The following is a 21,428-nucleotide window of genomic DNA, read 5'->3' on the forward strand; positions in this document are numbered from 1 at the left end:
GATAGTGTCATCATTTATAATGTGATCCAATTCTGTCATATGGTCAACAAGGATGATGGCTTGACTTTTTCATGCTAACCCACGGTTGAATTAAGACTGCTAACACTGCAAGACTTAAGCCAGAATCCACAATGAACATTAATAAAGTCTTCTGTGTTACATCATAAAAAATGTCTTTCAGTAAAAAAAAATCTATGATCTGGACCTTGCTTACCAGATATAATCCTTCCAAAGATTTCTTAGAATACTGATGGTTTCCTTGAACCCAAAGTAAACAGTCCAGGTAAACGTCTTTACTCATGTACTCTTAGGGAAGGAACAGATCAAAGACCACCCCCCTATAAGAGCCAATGCCTTTCACCAAACCGCCTAAAGCTTAGGTGTTTTCCCCAATCTACACATCAAACCAAACAGATTTTTCTTTTATTCAACTTCTGGTCTGGCCCCACAAATGGACTTCTATGAGAAAATCTCCAGGATAACTTCAAGCTCGGCCACTCCCTAGAGACTACTCTTAGAATTTTCTTGTCACTCTAGAATTTTGCTTTAAAAATTTACTTGACTTTCACTTAAGTAAATTATAAAATAAGGCTCTGAGAACTTTAACACGGGATCCCTTTTCCTATAGTAACAGCCGGTTTAACAGAACTTGAGATACATGCACATTCTCTGTAAAAATAAGCTTACATGCTCAACTAGACATTATTATTTTAAGAAAAAGTCCACTTAAATTAACAACATTACGGGGCTGGCCCAGTGGAACAGCTGTTGAGTTCGCATGTTCCACTTCAGCGGCCCGGGGTTCACTGGTTTGGACCTCAGGTGTGGAGCTATGCACTGCTTGTCAAGCCATGCTGTGGCAGGCGTCCCACATATAAAGTAGAGGAAGATCAGCATGGATGTTAGCTAAGGGCCAGTCTTCCTCAGCAAAACAAACAAGAGGAGGACTGGCAGCAGATGTTAGCTCAGGGCTAATCTTCCTCAAAAAAAAACTTAACATTAACAGAAAAGTTGCAAGGTATCTCAGACACAGTCTAAGGAATACAAAAATGGAAGGATTCTTTTTCATTGCTCCTCTTACAATATAAGAAAGAAAACTCTTTTTCTCCTAACATATTGAATGAAGCAATAATGGAATGAATAAGTAGTAGTACTCAAAGAAAGAAAATGTCAGGAGCTTTTGCCATGGCCACCCCTCCAGTCCCATCTGCAGAGGCAGATGGCTGAGACCAAGAGACCGGGACTCTCTAAGACTGTCTTGCAATTGTCCTCATGCCTCCCACTCCAACCTTTACTCTTACCAGGCTGCCTGGGGAGGGCAGGGAACAGCTTCCCAAGTATAATAATAAGGCAGGGAAGAATTCTGGGGATGACCCTTGCCTGGATCTGCCCAGAGGGAGAAGAACTACTTCCCCACGCCCAGGCCAACTGATCCGGATTGAGACTGCAGGACCTTCTAAAGGGCAAAAAATGTCCAAAGAAGTCAGCCTCCAGGCAAAATATTTTGCTCATACAAAACAATTGCTTTGGAATGACCTAAATCAATGATCCTTAATATTGTTTTTGCATGCGGGTAGGAAGAGACAGGGAGGAGGGGAAAAGGAGGGTGGGAGTCACAGATACCTTTGAGAATCATAAAAAGCAACCGATTCACTTCCCATAAAAATGCACACACAAACAGTGTTTTGCATACTATTTTGAGGAGTTCATAGACCAGCCAAAGAGTCCCTAGGAATGCATGAATCCCAGGATAAAAAGCATCAACCTAAATAGGTAGAAACTGAAGGTCAATGTTACAAGACTCAGACCTTCTTTTAACCTGAAGCCTGAACTTTTACGTAAAGACAATCTTAGAACTAAAAGATATAGAAATTCCAAAAATAAAATACTTTGGTCACATACTGTACAAGAAAATCCAAAATATATTAAAAATTTACTGATAAAATATTTGATCCAGGGGCCGGCCTGGTGGCACAGCAGTTAAGTTTGCATGTTCCGCTTCTTGGCGGCCCGGGGTTCGCCGGTTGGGATCCCAGGTGCGGACATGGCACCACTTGGCAAGCCATGCTGTGCCAGGCGTCCCACACAGAAAGTAGAGGAAGATGGGCACGGATGTTAGCTCAGGGCCAGGCTTCCCCAGCAAAAAAGAGGAGGACTCGCAATAGTTAGCTCAGGACTAATCTTCCTCAAAAAAAAAAAAAATTTGATCCGTAAAATTAGGTCAATGAACCATCCCTACAAGAATCTTTTAAAACGTAGAAAAACAGAAATCTCCCTCTGCTTGTTTAGAAAATTTAAATATGTATTCATCACTTAGTATTTGTGTTCGGATTCGTGTCTTGAAGTTACCTTAAAATTCTACTTCCCAGTATTCCTGAAATTTTCACATATTGTCTTAGTATGTTAAGTTCTTCTGAAAAAGCGGATAAAAGCACCATGGAAGTCTATTCAAAAAATGGAAAAATCAATTTTTTCCTTGCTAAAAATTTTAAGTCTTTCATTATGACTATAAAGAAAAAATGTTCATCAATTAAAAAAAGAAAACATTCCTCAAAATAGGAGCTATTTATGTCATAAACATTACCAAAGATTCTAAAGGTCTCAATGATGGCAAATGACATAAAGAATAAATGTAGAAGGATGTAAACAATCACTATTACCAACTATAAAAACCAACTAATATAAGTACTACAAACAAAAACAAACATTTTTCTCTGGATTTTATGCAAATAATTTAGTTCAGAAATGGGAACAGAGATGGATATTTTAAAATAACTCCATTTCACTACCTTCAGGACTTTTATGGAAGTAACAGAATTTCTCATGAGGGTAACAACGCTCCCACAAAATGAACATTTTGGCAAGGAAAAAGTGACTGCACTCTCCCTCTGCACTTCACAGCTATTACTGTACCAGGCTACCCCGAACTCCAAGTGCCCCAGGAAGACCACTCCTACACTATGGAGACAGGGAAAAGGGTGCCCGCACTGTATTCCAATTTGCGTCCTCAGTGACAAATTCTTGAAATAGAGAAGTAAAAATGGACGCATATGTGGAAGAACTTAGGCAAAGTGTATTAGTTAACCTAGCACCATACCACGAAAACAGGAGAGCATGCTCCAGCATTTGAAGAAATCTTCAGAGAAGATTGTTGATGAAAAGAATATATGCTTTGAATCCAGATGACCTGGGTTCAAATGCTGGCTCTAACATTTACTAGATTTATGGCCTTGAATAAGTTACTCCATTTCTCTGAGCTGCAGTCCAGCCTCACGAAGGAGCTATGAAAACAGAGATATTTTCTCATCTCTGTAGACCTAGTACCTGGCTGCATGCTGGACACACACCGGGTACTCATTCAATGCTGGTTCTTTGCTTCCCTCACAAGTATGTCACACTCTACTGCAAATAAAAATGTTCTCTAGGGAACAGATATCTAAGCTCTAGCTATTACTTTATGTCTTTCAAAGAGTTTTCAATATAACAACCTGGTACAGGAGAATGCACGCAGTCCCATGGAATTCACTGCAGCTCTTCACCTGAATTAAACAAAAGCTTTGAATGACGGATGGAAGTATAAAGAGGACCACAAATTATTTATTAAAAATAAAATTATTTCAGGGGGCTGGCCGAGTGGTTAAGTTCGCGTGCTTGGCTGCAGGCAGCCCAGTGTTTCGTTGGTTCGAATCCTGGGCGCAGACATGGCACTGCTCATCAAACCACGCTGAGGCAGCATCCCACATGCCACAACTAGAAGGACCCACAATGAAGAATATACAACTACGTACCGGGGGGCTTTGGGGAGAAAAAGGAAAAAAATAAAATCTTAAAAAATAAAAAAATAAAATAAAATAAAATTATTTCAAACCTTGCCATACTGGGGTGACGAAAACATAGTCTCCTCAGTTGATTTAGATACTGTCACTGTCCTAGATAATGTCATTGTCATATACCAAAGTTATTTTTGCAGGTAGAATCCTTGAATCCTAATACCTGTTCGAAACAGTTCAGAATGTGTGTGGTCCATGTGTGACTCCATTTGGTCATTACGAATACAAAGTCTTTCCATGAAAGTTGAAAAACATAGGCACCTACAGTGAGAATCAAGCCCGAGGTTGTGGAATCCTTTTCCTTCATGGCTTAACACAGGAAGACATAACCACAAACTCTGCTTGGGGCAAAGGCATACTTCCAAGAAAACTGAAAAACTTCATTGAAACTTCTACAAATCGAAGAGATCTCCAAGACACAGCCCAACGGCCTGCTGTTTCTGATAGGTTTTCTGTAATATAATGGCAAAAATCCCAAATGTGATCTGGTTTCTAAAGAGATACAATTCTGCTTCAGATTTTCTTTGGTATTTGAAATAGTTATAAGAAAAGTTAATCAATAAATACAAAAAACTAACTGCCAAAAGATTTCCAGAAACGCAGCAGTGTTAGTTGTGGCTCTCCCATTTCACTTCCACCTGGTCTTTCAACTTCTTGCGTGGTTTGCATGAAGTAATATACTGATGGGTTTAGAGAACTTCCAACTATACTAATAAATTATAAAAATAACTATAAAGATATAGAATATTAAAAAGTTGTGGTAAAAGTGATCCTACTGAAAGAGTTTGCAGTGCTATAACAACAGAAGAGCTAAATGCAAAAAGCAAAGAAATAATTTCAGTATAAAAAATCCAACCCCAGGCAGGGTGAGATACCACGATAAGACACAACAAATTTCACAACAGATCTTGATTTACTTTGCCCATGGCCAGACTAGAGCAAGAACAGTAACACAGTCTGGTTACTTTAAGAGAAATTCCAAAGTTTGCAAAAAGGAAAAAGAAAAATCGTAAAGGTTAGCTTTTAATAATCCATTAATCAAGAAAAAAGTTTAAGTAATTCATCATAATTCATCTAGGAAATCTGCCCTGGGACAGAAAGAAGTCCAAAATTAATAGTTTTACCACTCCATATTTTCCCAGGCCTTCGGTTACAGTCATGCATTGCTTACATGAAACCACCTGTTCCGGTTGGCATAAACCATGTTACTTGACAATTCATGCCTAATCATTTTACCATACATGGATCTCAAGTCTTTCTATTGCCAGAGAGCCACAATGTTCACAAAAACTCTCCCTGAGGTTGCCAACATGATCTTCCAATTTGGCTTACCAGCAAACCCTACTGTGCCATACACAGTCAACGGGTACAGATCTCCAGTAAGAAAGCTCACAATTAGCCTTGGGAGTACAGCAGAGCGGCCCCTTGTCCTGACTTTTCTAAGGTCCACAGCATATCCCCATAAATTATGTTGAAATTTGGGGCCTATTGGGATGGTATGCCTATACGCCATTTGAAAAACAATAATCCAATCTCAGGCAACACTGCAGACACTACAAATTGTAAAAATTTTAAAATCTGTACTTTCTCTGTTCACAGGTCTGTTACACCAGAAACGAGCAGTTTTGAGAAGGTGGGAAATAAGGCATACACACAACCCCAAAGATGCCTGGAGATGACAAAGATTCACTAGAAACCTTGGTCAGATTACTAAGGGTCCATAAACCCTAATTTGGAGAACAGGGGCCTACAAGTTCAAAATTGAATTATACTGCCTTATTAAATCCCACACTACGGAAACCACAGTCACATCAGTCATAACTAGAACTAGAAATACTTTATGTACACAAATATAAGTGCCTGCTTATGTATTTTTAATTGGATCAAATAAAACTGAAGCTGCAAACAAACTCCAATTTCAATTACCGCACTAGTGAGGGGATTTCCTAATAGCGTCTTTTTAAAAACCAAGTAACTGCCAACCCTCTGCACACATCTGACAGGCATGTCCCTGGAAATCTGGGAACAAGAGACTCCGTTACTTTTCAACAGCGAAGGAAATAAATACCCTGAAGGGAACAGATTTCTTTTTTTTTTGAAGCTCAAACAGGCAATCTAATAACGCACAAAACTTGGCTGCGGGGTTGCTGCACACCTCTAGGGTTCCAATTTTCGGGGCGAGTGCGCGCTAGTGCGTAAGAAGGGGGCGGAGGGGATGCGCGCTCCGAGGACGCGCCGGGGCCCCCGCCCCCTCCCGGAGCAGCCGCCTGGCACCAGCCCACCCTCCTCCACCCCTGCAAACAGACGCAGGACGCCAATAGAGCAACTTCTCCGCGGGGGCGGCGGCGGGAATAGCGGTCACCCCCGCCCCCCCACAGCACGGCGCGGCCCGACCAGGGGTCCCTCCTCAGCCCGGCCCGGAGGGGCCTCCGCACGCCCCGCCCCCGCCCGCCAGGCCCCGGGCCGGGGGCTGCCCGGACCCCCGCCCCTCCGCGCGGCCCGCAGCGGCGCGCTCCCAAGGACGGCCGCCCGGCCCGAGCGCGGCCTGAGCGCGAGCCGGGCGCGACGGAGGCCGGCCCCTCTCCTCAGGCCTCAGGCCGCCGCCTGCCCTCCGCCAGGCCGCCCGCCGCCGGCCCCGCTCGGACCCCGGCCCGGCCGGGCCTCGGCGCTGCCGCAGCCCCTCATCCCGGCTCCATTCATAGGGGCACCCCAGCCCGGCCGGCGGGGCGGGGCCGGGGACCCGCGGACAAGGCCGGCCCGCCGAGGCCGGGGAGGAAAATAAAAAGTTAAGAGAAGAACTTACCTAAAATGGCTCCTGCAGCAGCCAAAATACAAACAGCTATTATTTGGTGAAGTTTAGCTCAGACACCCTGCAAGGACACCCTAACCCGGCTCGGGCCCGCCTCCCCTGCCACGCCATTGGGCTTCGCCGGCCCCAAACACAGACTCATTGGTCAGCCTGGCTGCCGCTCAGGCAGAAACCCATTTCAAGCTTGCTTGCAGGGGCGAGTAATGGGCTCGCTCCATTGTGCTCGTATTTGCATGGATGTGATCGCGGCGCTGATTGGTCGGCGCCGGGGCCGCACCGCCCCCTGCCTCGCGCCCCCCGCCTTGGAGACGCCGCTGCGCGCGGCCCCGCCCCCCGGGACAGAGCGGCGGGGCCACGGGGGCGGGGCGGGGCCGGGGTCCTGCGGGCCTAGGGGGCGGGGCGGGGTCTCGCACGCCGCAGACCGCAGGCAGGGGGCGGGGACCTGGAGCGCGCGGGCGGGACTGGGGTTCAGCCCTAGGTGGAGGTCGCGCAGGTAGCGGGCTAGCAGTCTGGAAGACCCGGGGCTGGCTTCTCCCGGGATGAGAGAGGCTGTGGCTGGGGTCCCGCGAAAGAGAGATTACTCTAGGGCCGAGGTTCTCTAGGCAGAAGCGAGGAGAGGCGAGGGTCCTGCAGGTAGGAAAAGAAGATGCCGAGAAGCCAAGTGAAGAGCCAAGGAGCCCCGTGCTCTGTCTCCAGCCGCATCCCTGCCGCTCTGCCTGGCTCCCTGGCTGTCGTAGCACACAACGGACTTCTTTCCAAGGCCCCCACACACCTCGGGAGTTTTCAGCCACGGAGATCCTGCCTTGGATATCTCTGTAAAGGTGTCAAGCTGTGGTGTATTTGTTTATGTTCAAGCCTTTCTCTCCTACCATCCTTGTGGTATCCTCAAGGACAGGGCCCAGCATATTGCAGAGATTCAACTAATTGTTTAATATTCTTTAATTCGTTCATTACCAGCTAATTTTTGCCCACTAAATGCCAGGCATTGATCTAAGACAGGGGATACAGCTGGAAGTAGGACAAAGGTCCTGCTGTCGTGGAATAGGTGTGCTAAGGGAAAAGAAAGACAGATAGAAGGGACAGGTAGTGATAAATGCTATAAAGAAAATAGATGGAGGCAAGAAGGGATGGGGAGTTACCTACTTGCCTGGCTGAATACTCCGTATGGAATCCCATTACTGCCACCCTCCCCAGGTGGTGGTAGTCAGCTGCCCCCCTTAACCACCTGCCTGCCCCCATCATGGGTGTTTGCTTAGCCCTCACTAAAAGAATGGTTGGATTCTGACTGTAGAGGCTCATTTTACCTCAATTAAAGTAGGAATGATCTGAGTCTTGATTGTGAGAGCAGTTTGTTGGATACATTTAAGATAAACGTGGTGTGACTTTGTCAGGGGTGGCTGTAATGATTTTGCAGAGCCTTACTGCACCCGGAGAGAGAGCATATTTTTAGTGTCTTTGAAACCCCGGTGTTCCTATGGTTTTCGGCCAGTGGCCCTAACTTTTTGGCCGACACCCGAGATTTCTCCACTTTGAAAATACAGAGATAGCAGCCCCTTGCCGCCTGTCTACCTCAACTGTGCATATTTCTCTTATTTCACTCAAGGCTGGCCAAGACGCCTCACGGTCCTTACTCCTCTTTCTTCCTTCCTTAAATATTAAGCCCCACCTATGTTCCAGGTATTGTTCTAGACTTAAAAGATACACCCTTAAACAAGGCAGACAACATCCCTGTCCTCAGGGAGCTTATAGTCTGGTTGAAAACAAGGTTGAGATTTACACATGAATCCTGAGGGTTTCCAATCCTGCCGGGCTGCTGGTGAGTGAGTATGTGGAGAGCTGGTTGTCCCCGCTGCCTCATAGAGACAGTGTCCTTGCCCTCCTGAGCCAGCAGCTCAGGGGCTGAGGCAGGACCACGCAGCTGGTAGCCATAGCCTTTCCACTCCAACACCAGGATTAAAGAGTCTAAAACTCAACCTGACCACATGGGGCTCAGGTCTGTACACTTTACTTTCTGGAGAGGGGCTGGGAGCAGAGTTGTATCAGAGATAGACTTGGGATGTACATGGGAGTCAAGTGGCCCTCCCTTTGCACAATCAAGTCCCTTGCCCATAAAAGATGAAATAATATAAATGGCTGGGAGAGGAATGGGACTCCAGACAGAAGGAGGAGCATGTATATGCCAAGGCATAGAAGCAGCAGACAGCATTGGGAGGTGTGGGAGCAGGTGGGAGGGGAGAAGTAGACTTGTCAATAATTCCTGTTCTTAAACTTGAGAAAAGTAGCATGTAAGAAATTAAACACACAGGGATACAAATGTTATGTCACTAAACAAAAAATCAATAGAAGTACAGTAGGCCCCCTTTATTCGTGGGGGGATATGTTCCAGGACCCTGCAGATAGTACTGAACCCTATATATATAGAATGTTTTTTCCTGTACATACATATCTATGATAAAGTTTAATTTATAAATTAGGCACAGTAAGAGGTTAAAAACAACAACTAATAATAAAATAGAACAATTATAACAATATACTATAATAAAGTTATGTGAATGTGCTCTCTGTCTCTCTGAAAATATCTTGTACTATACTCACCCTTCTTGTGATGATGTGAGATGATACAATATCTATGTGGTGAGATGAAGTGAGGTGAATGACGGAGGCATTGTGACATAGCGTCCTGGGAATGAGATTTCATCATACTTCTCAGAACAGTGCACAATTTAAAACTTATGAATTGCTCATTTCTGGAATTTTCCATTTCATATTTTTGGACAGCGGTTCACCATGGGTAACTGAAACAGCAGAAAGCTAAACTGTAGCTAAGGGGGGACTGCTATATGTGATTGATTAACAAATGAATGGTACAGGTACAAGCAAAGGAAAGATCTGGAAGCCGCACCCGGGAAAAGCAGCAGGCTTGATCCTCCAAGAGTCAAGTCTGCAGAACTGAGCAGGGTTAGTGGAATCTGACCCTTAAAACACTTCTGTAGCATCCAGGGACCTATGGCTAGGCACTGGAGGGGAAACAGAGACAGCTAAGTGGCTTTTAGCTGTACCTATTCGTAAGGATGTCTTAGCCTGGGTTCTCCGGAATGCAGAAACTGATTCTATATGGTAAGAGTGAGAGGCAAAAGGAGAAGGCAGGGAAGAGGGAAGAGCCAATACCAGAACGGTTATTCATCTGGCCTCCACTAAGTGTGGCTGATTGCTGCTGCCCAAGGGATCATCTTCTGAAAAGCTACATAAAAAGATTCTCAGTATAGTCTGTGGGAGGGGGAAGGGAAGGAAATTTATCCACCAGCTCATCTCCCTTTGGATAAAGATTCACTCCAGTTGTTCGTGCATAGGTGCCAAGTGGGGTTCTGTGGTGTCTCAAAACTCCGTGTCAAGAGGCACGCAGCAGGACCAGGAGGCAAAGCATTATCAGGATGCAGCTGCGTGAAGTCAGATGGAGCCCACGCAGAGCTGGACACCACAGCAGCTGCTGGAACAAGAGATGGTTGATGCTAAGAGGCCCCGTAGTTCTGCTATGGGGGTGACATCAGTGATGCATGACTTTCTGTACCATATAGTGTGTCCATGTTTACAAAGCACCCCAGAAGAGAAATCTTTAAGAGCTCTGAAGGGGAGCCACAGAAGGTCTTCCAGTAGTTCTAGAACTTGCTGATAGTAACTCTATAAACACAAGTTGCGTCCTGCCTGACCGTGTTCTCTCTTGCCTTCTTGCCTCTGTTAACTTGTCTGCTTCCTCTGTTAGACCATGAGCTTTTTATTGTTCTTGTTTATATATCTGTGGCAGAGAAAAGGCTATTTTCACCAGTCCATTTCATTTTCCTCCTAGGCTTCTAGCAAAACTACATTTCTCCGTAATCAGGTAGGCCCATGTGACTGAGCTCTGGATAATGGAATCTGGATAGAAGCGATAGAAATATCCCCTGAAACCTCCCGTGTGATCCTCCAAACTCTCCTCCATTACTCATCTGCTGGCCAGATACAAAAATATCCAGCAGGGGACTTAGAGGCCCAGAAAATGGCAATGAAATGAGCCTGGGTCCCCAGCTGACTGCACGGAGCAGAACCCCTGTGCTTACCTGCACTAGGCTATGCTAGGAGGGAGAGAGAAACTCTGATAGTGTCAAGTCACCGAAATGTGAAGGTGGTTTGTTACAGCCATTAGCACACTCTGACTAATACAGCACTTGTCCAACTTCATTTGACTCTATGTCCCTCCAGGGCAGGGATGGCGTTTATTTGGCTTTGTAACCCAAGTATTACTGCAATGCCTGACACATAGTAGGAATTGCTCAAAGCATGAATGGGTGTGAATGAGCTGATAATTGAGCCTGGTCTTAAAGGATCAGAGGTAGAATACCATTCAAGGTGACAGGTAGAAAGTGTTCCACCCAGGGGGCATAGCGTGTGCAGAGGCAGAGAGACCAGAGAGAACATGCACAGTTCTCAGCAGGGCAAATGGTTCATGATGCGAGAGGGAGATGGCTCAGGTGAGGCTAGAGGGAAGACAAGGGCCAGGTCACAAGAGGTCGTATTCATTACACAAAGAAGTTGGGACTTTATCCTACAGGATTCGTTTGAGGATTTTACACAAGGACATGATATCATCAAGTTTACGTTTAAGAAATCTCTCTCTAGCAGCCTAGAAGAAGGATGAATTAGAAAGGAAGAGGCAAAAATATGGATTTTTTTAAAGCAACGTTTCCCTTTGCCCACAAATCGCTCGTTCCATAAGGTGCTCCACCAAAAAGAGGTTTTGGGGCTCAAGCTGGTTTGGGAAGTTGTGCATACTCTAGCCCCTCTTGGAGGTTTCCATTGCTCATTAGCATATTAAAAACTCTGAGAGCTTGCTTTAATGAAATCTGTTAAACTTTATTGTACTAGTTCTCAAAATTATTTGACCACAGAACCCTCTTTTTATTTAATACTATTGAAACTAGTATTAGGAATAGATTTGCATACATATAACAGAGAAAAACAACAAGGGCATAAGAAGATTAAAGGTTATTTTTGTTTTGCATAAAGGAAATCTGGGAAGCAGGCAGTCCGAGAGTGGCATGGCAGCTTTATGGTACCGTCAGGAATCCAGGCTTCAGTATTTTTGCTCCACCATCTTTAGTTTTCATTCTCAAGGTCACTTCATGGTTCAAGATGGCTACTGGAGCACCAATGCACATGTCCTTGGAAGGGAAAAAGGAAAGGCAAATGGAAAAAGTGGAGCTGAGTCATGTCCCTTAAACAGCCTTCCTGGAAATACTACACATTGCTTCTTCTTACATCTCATTGTCACTTGGCCACACCAAGCTGCAAAGGAGGCTGGGGAATATGGTATTTTATTTTGTTTGGCTATGTGCTGAGTTAAAAAGTGAGGCTCTGTCACTAAAGAATTGACTCAACTAGCAGTCTCTGGCACAATGTCCCGCAGGAATAATGTCCCACAGAACATAAGTTGGGATAAAATGACTAAGTAAGGAGATTGATTTTTTTGAACATTTTTAACAGCTTTATTGAGGTATAATTCACATGCCGTACAATTTGCCTGCTGCAAGTATACAGATTAATGATTTTTAGTAAATTTATACAGTTGTGCAACCATCACCACAATTCAGTTTTAGAATGTTTCCATCACCTCTGAAAGTTTATTTCTTCCCATTTGCAGTCAATACCCACGCCCACACCCAGGCCCAGGCCACCACTGATGTGCTTTCTTCTCTATAGTTTTGCCTTAGAAATTTCATACACACAGAATAGTACAATATGTAGTCTTTTGTGTCTCGCTTATTTTACTTAGCATGATATGTTTGTGTCTCATTCATGTTGTAGAATGTATTGTTAGTTCATTCTTTTTTTATTACTGACTGGTATTCCATTGTATGGATATGCCACTTTTTGTTTACCCATTCACCAATTGATAGACATTTGGATTGTTTTCACTTTGGGGTGATTAGGGGTAACACTGCTATGAATATTCACGTACAAGTCTGTATATGGACATGTGTTTTCATGTCTCTTGGGTAGATACATAAGGAGGTTGATGTTTAAAATTGAGCACATTCGTTGAAAGGAGGTTTATTGAATGCCTACAACCGACAAGCAGTGTACTAGTTGATGGGGATACAACGGTAAATAAAATTCAGCACAAATTCAGCCCTTGTGGAACTTGCAGTCTATAAAGGAGAGATGCATTAGTCAAATACCTTTGCAAACAATTGTAACATCACAGCAGTGGTTAAGTACCGTAAAGGAGCAGCGCGTGGTGCTCTGAGAGCCTATGCTGGAAGAATCTACTTTGGTCAAGGAGATCAGGAAAGCTGCCTGTGAGCTGCCATCTGAGGCCAGAACATACCACCCCAATGAGTTTTGTCCTTCAAGTAATATTTCATGAAGCTGTTCACTTATTTTCAACAGTGCTGCCCTTGCAAACAATTTTGAGCCAGTTTATAAGTATGCTGGTCCTGGACCTCTTTGTCCTCAGATAAAGTCCCTGTGTTTTAATCTCTCAGAATTTCTGTTTTCATGATTAGGCCATAACTGATATAGCAAGTTGCGTAAGAAAATCAATGTGAGGCCGGCCCCTTGGCCAAGTGGTTAAGTTCGTGTGCTCCGCTCGGCAGCCCAGGGTTTCGCCAGTTCAGATCCTGGGCGTGGACATGGCACTGTTCATCAAGCCGTGCTGAGGTGGCATCCCACATGCCACAACTAGAAGGACACACAACTGAAAAAAATATATACAACTATGTCGTGGGGGGCTTTGGGGAGAAAAAGGAAAAATAAAATCTTTAAAAAAAAAAAAAAGAGAGAATCAATGCATCTCTTTAGGATCACATCTCACTTATTGCCAAAAGTGAAATTCCCCTGCTAGATCATGAACCTTATTCCCCAGAGCTGGCAGAGAGGGGTTCATGGCAGTTTGCAAAAATAAACTTATAGAATCAAGTGTCTGTGATTTGCCACTGAGGAGATTCCAAACAGTGACCTGTGGTGTGTGGAGGTAACTCCCAAAGAAGAAATAAAAGAATGTGTGTAGCCAGTGGCAGTGCCCCGGCTTGAGTAAATGATGCTAACACCAAACCCTTGGGAAGTTATTGGGCATCTCAGGTGAACTTCACAGGAGCAGACCATTGGTGGATGCCAAAACTTGACCTTGTTGAATGTGAGAAGTCTCTAACCAAACTCCCAGTGAAGAGATATGTAAGCAAGAACAGTACATTATTAAATTATCATGAAAATACAGGAGGTTAATATTCATCAGTTTCATGGTGGGGGAGGGTAAGAGAAGGGTAGGAGATTGGTTGTGAGAGTCTTGACCTGCATCTTTATTTTTTTTTATTTTTTATTTTATTTATGTATTTTTTTGAGGAAGATTAGCCCTGAGCTAACTGCTGCCAATCCTCCTCTTTTTGCTGAGAAAGGCTGGCCCTGAGCTAACATCTGTGCCCATCTTCCTCTGCTTTATATGTGGGACGCCTGCCACAGCATGGCTTGCCAACCGGTGCCATGTCCACCCCCGGGATCCGAACCCGTGAACCCTGGGCCGCCAAAGGGGAACATGCGCACTTAACCGCTGCATCACTGGGCTGGCCCCTAAACATTTTTAAAACAAGAATTGTACCTACTGAGCAGCCCAGCCTAGGTTGTCAGATGCTGGCTTTGTTCTCTTTATAAGGGAAGAGGAATCATGATTGCAAGATGGCTTCTGGAACCTGGAACTGGCCTCAAGGGCACTGAGAGGATGCTGGTAAGGGCCAGTATTGTGGAGCTACAGCAAACCAAAGCCCATATCTCCACTATATGGATGAATCTGCCACACAGGGGTCCTTCTGCCAAAAGCACCCTTTTCCAGGGCAAAACTGAATAAGAAGAGTTGAGCCCACAGGCTTTGGAGCCTGAGAGATAGCTTTACCACTTAGGGAAGTCATATAACTTTTAGAATTTCTTGATTCCAATAATAGAGTTGTGTGGATTAAACAATTCATGCAAAGTAGTTAGCACATGGTAACTGCTCAACAAATTGTTAATTACTACCTTATTATTACATCCTTTGCTCTGGCTCCCATTTTCCCATGTTCTACACAGACCTTCCCCCTTCTGTTGACCTGCTCTTTTTGAAACGTATTAATTCCATTGATTCGCCTGAAGTTAATCTCTGCTCTTCTTGCCTTTAGCCTGAGGGACCTTCTGTCTCTCAGAGTGTCTTCTGCTGATATATTGCCTCTGTCCCTTATGTATTAATCTGACTGATTTAACTCTTAAAGTGCTGCAGAGACCTCTCACCCGTGTATAGCACTATTACTATTTTGATTTTTTGAAATCTGAGTTTATACATATAAATGACTGTGCTCACTTTCAGTAACTATGATTTATGGAAAGTCACACCTCACATGTTCTTGGGCAGAGTTTTATAAGAACACTGGTCACCCTACTCTGAAACAGCTCCATAAATCCTTCATTCTCACTCAGCAGTGGACTTTCCAGCAGGGACAGACAACTTTAGCAGGAAAAACTTGCGTAAGCTGAGGCTTTTTACCAAGCCTCGAGTTGCTGTGGAATCCTTTCCCTTATGTACGCAATTCCATCGGCATTACTGACCAATTTAGAGAGACTGCCATGTGCAAATTGACAATCAAAGAAGCAACGCTATTTTACACTCTAGGAATAAAGCACTAAAGTTTTTAAAATTAATCAATTAGTTTCTATGTTTTTGCTGAGGTAAAGCATGGTTGCCATCCTCCAAGATGGCCCTCAATGATCTCCACGTGCTGGGATTCAAATTCTTATATCATCCTAATTGAATTGGGCCAACTAGGAACAGCTTGCAGTGTGAAACTTATTTCCCATCTCTGGACATTGGCTTTCTAGATGTAGTCATTTCATCTGTAAAATGGGAATATCCCTTTGTCTAGGCAATTTCTCAGGGTTGTTGTAAGGGTCAAATGAGATGTAGCATGTGAAAGAGCTCTGGCATAAACCTAAGAATTATTGTTGCGGATTTCAAGGGTAGTGTTTTATACACGGGACATCAAAGTATAAACCCTTTATGTTTAATTTGCACATGTCCTAGTGATGACCATGGCTCATATTCATAAACCGTGGCCTCACATTGTTGAATGTCAGTGCCTTCAAAATCTTTTGACTCAGGGCCCTAGAATCTACCAACTGCTAAGGAGTGACATTTTCCAGATCCGACTGCTGATTGGTCATAGAAAATTGCCAGAGGGCTGCCCCTTTCATTTATTTCTGAAATATTCTTTTGGCCAATGCTCTGATAGCAGCACGTTTTCCATTAAATCTTTCTTGAGCAGTTTTAAAGTGTAGACTATGCCCTCGAAGGGCCAGTTTTGAGCCCCATGAAGAAATACCAGCACTTCTGCTCACTCAACAAATGCATGGTATCTGCAGAAGAGGAGCTAGGCTACAAAGACTTGCTCAAACAATTCCATTCCAGTTTCAACTTGTGCCCATAACAGATTCTTGACCTTAAAACTACACAAGAATCTAACAATCATTTAGCCGTGGTTCTCTGCGGTCATGTCTTGACACAGCCAATCCTGAGGTATGTGGCAAGTAATGTGTCACTGATCATATATAAAGCACCACAGTCTAAATGATTTACCTTTTAAAAAACAATTAAATGGGAGCAGATATTCTTATAATAATGTCACTCCTATTCATGTGTATTCTGATGTGCCCTCCTGAGCAACAGAGCAGAGGGTGGCATTTTAGCTGAGCTCTGGGAATGTCACACAGCCCACAGTCTACCTTATCTACGTCTCAGCCTGTGGTGAGAGACCATTACCAGTTCTGACTACTATAAATTATGGTGGTGTTTGTGAGTAAGTGGCGATTTTATAGTTACTGCCACCATTAAAGCTTTGCTTCAGTAGTATATGCTTTCTTACCTTATTAATAATATCCGTGGGAGGAAAATCTAAGGGAAAAACAAAACTTGTTGTTACAAATAAAGTTAGCCATATTTATTTAGTTTTTCCTTATATAATGGTATTTGTGGAGATTTTTAAGTGGCTTTTATTCATATTTTCAAAATGCTTTTATGACCGTCACTCCATAAATATTTTCAGTATTATTTGTTTTACTTCCCCAGGGAAAAAATAACCTAGATTTTGAGGAGTATGGGTGTCATCCAAACCTCCTCATTGTGGGTAGGGGACGTGTAGCAGCTGAAACACTGAGACACAGCTCTAACCTAGTACCTCCACTATACACACTCACATATTTCAGGGTGGTGCATTCTCTTCACTCCTTTTGGGCATAACCAGAAGGGCAGATCAGAGTCAACACAGGAAGGGCTTTGTAAACTAAGTAATAGTCCAGGAAGACCCATTGGCATACAGCCAACAAAAAGTACCACAAGTAAAACTGAGTCAGAGTTATGAGCCAGGAGCTCCAAGTCATTTGGAGTAGGGATCAGAAAAAGAGGTGGTTGAGAACAAATGACAAAGATCCAGGTAGGATGACCTGTTTGGGTAAGTAGGTCCAAATTGTGATGTGTATGTGTGTGTGTTTGGGTCTTGAAAGGGTACTGTATAGTTAACTAAAAGATTAGAGGCCAAGTAGATAAGGGTAGCTCATGAATGATTAGACGCACAATTGGATAGATGGATAAATTGATGCATGAATGATTGGTGGATGAATGGATAGCCGAATGGATAAATGGAAATAATGAAATTAGGATGGATGGCTGATATGACAGATGAATGGGTAGTGGGCAGATGAATGATTAGTTGGAGGAATGGAAAAATAAAAGGACAATGGATGGATAGATGGATAGATAGATAGATAGATACATGGATGCATAGCTACATAGATAGATGAATGAATAGATGACCAAATTGATGGATTAGTGGATGAACACAAAGATGAACTAACGAATGAATGGATGGATGAATGCACAAATGGGTGGATGGTATGGTAGACAGAATAATGGCCTCCAAAGATGTCCATGTCTTAATCCCCAAAACCTCTGAATATGTTAGATTACTTGGCAAAGGGGAATTAAATTTACTAATCAACTGATCTTGAAATGAGGAGATTATCCTGAATTATCTGAGTGGGTCCAATGTAATCATAAGTATCCTTATAAGAGGAAGGCAGAAGGGACAGAGTCAGAGATGTTATGCTGCTGGTTTTAAAGTTGGAGGAAGGAGACATGAGACCAGGAATATAGCTGAGCTCTAAGAAGCCAGAAAAGGCAGGAAACAGATTCTCCCCTTAGGACCTCCAAAAGGATGCAGCTCTACCATCATTTTTATTTTAGCCCCTTAAAACCCATTTTGGACTTCTGAACTCTAGAACTATAAGATAATGAATCTGTGTTGTTTGAAGTCACCAAGTTTGTGGTAACTGGTCACAGCAGCAATAGAAATGGTGAGTAAATAAATGGATGGAAGATGAATCAATACTTGGATGATTAAATGAGTGGATGATAAGTGGATGAATACATGGATAGATGGGTGGGTGGATGGATGGATGGATGGATGGAAGGATAGGTGAATGGATAAACGAATAAATGGTTGATCGGTTGGAAGGAGGATAAAGGAAAACTTGTTTCTCCAAATTTGTGACACCAAATGGGTGAGTTAACACATTGAACACAACAATTCTGACACTAACTACCTGGAGTTAGTGTAGACCCCACAGATTAACAGCTCATCTCCCACAAGACTACCCCCTCTACTTCCAGTCACAAGTAGTGGGTTCCCAGGTTACCCACACGTCTGTCCAAATTGGTGACCAATCAGGGGTTCCTAAACCCCCTTCTCAGGTTTGATAATTTGCTGTAATGGCTCACAGAACTCAGGGAAACACTTTACTTATGTTTACCACTTGATTATAAAGGATATGGTAAGGGACACAAATGGATAGCCAGTTGAAGGGGTACATAGGGTGAAGTCTGGAAGGGTCCTAAGCACAGGAGCTTCTGTCCTGGTGGAGTTTGGGGTGCACCACCCTCCCAGTACACGGATGCATTCACTCACCCAGAAGCTCTCCAAATCTTGTAGTTTCAAGGTTTTTATGGAGATTTCATCCCATAGGCATGATCAAGTATTAACTCAATCTCCAGCCCTTCTCCCCTCCCCCCAAAATGGGGATGGGGTAGAGCTGAAAGTTCCAAGCTTCTAATCATGGCTTGGTCTTTCTGGTGACCAGCCCCCATCCTGAAGCTATTCATGAGCCCACCAAGAGTCACCTCACTAGAACAAAGATATTCCTATCATCTAGGAAATTCCAAGGGATTTAGGAGCTCTATGTAAGACACTCCTATCACTTCCATCACTCTGGAAATTACAAGGGTTTTAGGAACTCTTTGTAAGGAATTGGAGGTGGAGACCAAACATATTTCTCATTATGTCACAGAGGGATAAATGGACACATGGGTAAATGAATGGATGAATAGGTGAGTAGGTGGGCAGATAAACGGATGTATAAACACATGGAGAGATAGAATGTGGGTAGATTGGATAAATGGAAGGTTGTCTGGTGGATGGGTGAAGAGGCACATGAATTGATGATTGGTATGACGGATGACTAAATGGATATATAAATGGATAATGAATGAATAGATACTTGGTTGGAGATCTTATTGGATAGATGAAGACTTGCACGTATGTATGCAAGGATAAACGATACGTGTCTTATGCTTAAAGACAGAAGCACAATCTTTGACCTCAAATGTGGACTTGTTGGCCTTTAGGAAAGTTTCCAGTTAGGAAAGGAGAAATCCAGATTAACTGCAACATGTGTACAAAGTCTTGATCCTGCTCTAAGCCTCCATCCTCTGGGATGAACTGTTTAAAATAAGGGACCTTTGCACTTGATGGTTTCTCTATCTGGAATGTACAACTCTTCCTTCAAGAATTAACTTCTGGGCCCAGCCTGGTGGCGCAGAGGTTAAGTGCACACATTCCACTTCGGTGGTCCGAGGTTCGCCGGTTCGGATCCCGGGTGCGGACATGGCACCACTTGGCAAGCCATGCTGTAGTAGGCGTCCCACATAGAAAGTAGAGGAAGATGGGCCCGGATGTTAGCTCAGGGCCAGTCTTCCTCGACAAAAAGAGGAGGATTGGCAGCAGATGTTAGCTCAAGGCTAATCTTCCTCAAAAAAAAAAAAAAGAGAGAATTAACTTCTACTCATTTCCTGCATCACAGCACAAGCCTTGCTTTCTCAGGGACACTTGCTGAATATGCTCTTGTAGCATTGTGCACCTTTCCATTGGAGCACTTGTTACAATTTCAGTTTCACATTTATTAGTTTGGTCACGTGTTTTGTATCTGTCTCCTCCACTAGACTGTGAGCTCCATGAGGGCAGGGATCAAAGTATTTTTGCATACCATTTTATCCCCATCGCTTAAGTCATGCCTGGCACATAGAAAGTGTGCTTTTTTCATAAGTACTTTTTTTTGAATGGATTGAAACCTTGCTATGGCATTCCCACAAAAATCATCAGGGAAGATCTTTTTTTTTTTTTCAGTTTTTTTTTTTATTGAGTTATTGATAGGTTACAATCTTGTGAAATTTCAATTGTACATTAATGTTTGTCAGTCATGTTGTAGGTGCACCACTTCACCCTTTGTGCCCACCCCCCACCCCACCTTTCCCCTGGTATCCACTAAACTGTTCTTGGTCCATAGTTTTAAATTCCTCATATGAGTGGAGTCATACACAGATTATCTTTCTCTTGCTGGCTTATTTCACTTAACATAATTCTCTCAAGGTCCATCCATGTTATTGCAAATGGAATGATTTTGTTCTGTTTTGCAGCTGAGTAGTATTCCATTGTATATATGTACCACATCTTCTTTATCCATTCGTCTGTTGATGGGCACTTAGGTTGCTTCCACGTCTTGGCTATTGTAAACAGTGCTGCAATAAACATTGGGGTGCACAGGACTTTTGGGGTTGCTGACTTCAGGCTCTTTGGATAAATACCCAGTAGTGGGATGGCTGGATCGTATGGTAGTTCTATTTTTAGTTTTTTGAGGAATCTCCATACTGTTTTCCATAGTGGCTGCACCAGTTTGCATTCCCACCAGCAGTGTATGAGGGTTCCTTTTTCTCTGCAACCTCTCCAACATTTGTTGCTATTAGTTTTAGATATTTTTGTCATTCTAATGGGTGTAAGGTGATATCTTAGTGTAGTTTTGATTTGCATTTCCCTTCATCAGGAAAGATCTTGATGGGTTGTTGGGGCATTACTGGTACCATGGCAACTAAGTCTGGCTTTACTGATGGAAGACTTTGACAAGGAGAGTGTCCTTGGGGCTGGCCTGGTGGTGCAGCGGTTAAGTGCGCACATTCTGCTTTGGCGGCCTGGGGTTCGCCGGCCTGGATCCTAGGTACGGACATGGCACCGCTTGTCAAGCCATGCTGTGGTAGGCATCCCATGTATAAAGTAGAGGAAGAAGGTCACGGATGTTAGCTCAAGGCCAGGCTTCCTCAGAAAAGAGAGGAGGATTGGCAGCAGTTAGCTCAGGGCTAATCTTCCTCAGAAAAAAAAAAAATGGAGAGTGCTCCTCCAAAAGGGAGGAGCCATCCACTAAGTCCAAATGTCTCTCTGTTCTGAGTCCCCTCTGCCCTATAGAGGACCAGAGTCCTTGTCTCTGGGCCAGGCCAACCATCTCTTTGCCTTAATTCAGATCCTCCTTGCTCAACTGTCCTAGAACCGGCAGTCTCTCTGACTTGATGAGGCCCTCTAGCCATCTCCCTCTCTGACCTCTATCAGGTGCCTCCAGCCACCTGCCTCTGCCCTGCTCCA

General features: G+C 43.7%; 1 protein-coding gene across 6 annotated transcripts in view; it reads right to left on the bottom strand.

Moving 5' to 3' along the window:
* The window catches only part of CHD6 (chromodomain helicase DNA binding protein 6), a 198,724-nt gene extending 191,751 nt beyond the window's left edge, over positions 1-6,973 (bottom strand). For 4 of the 6 annotated variants that reach the window (XM_070485940.1, XM_044747841.2, XM_044747839.2 and 1 more), the window contains exon 1: positions 6,634-6,973. The gene's annotated coding sequence lies outside the window, so the exon portion shown is untranslated. Of the gene's footprint in view, positions 1-3,488; positions 3,535-6,633 lie in introns of those variants that run through there. The other 2 variants (XM_070485938.1, XM_070485939.1) reach the window with 2 other exon arrangements.
* Between the last annotated feature and the right edge of the window lie 14,455 nt (positions 6,974-21,428).

Source organism: Equus asinus, chromosome 15 (assembly GCF_041296235.1).
Source record: "Equus asinus isolate D_3611 breed Donkey chromosome 15, EquAss-T2T_v2, whole genome shotgun sequence".
Classification (NCBI taxonomy): Eukaryota; Metazoa; Chordata; class Mammalia; order Perissodactyla; family Equidae; genus Equus; species Equus asinus.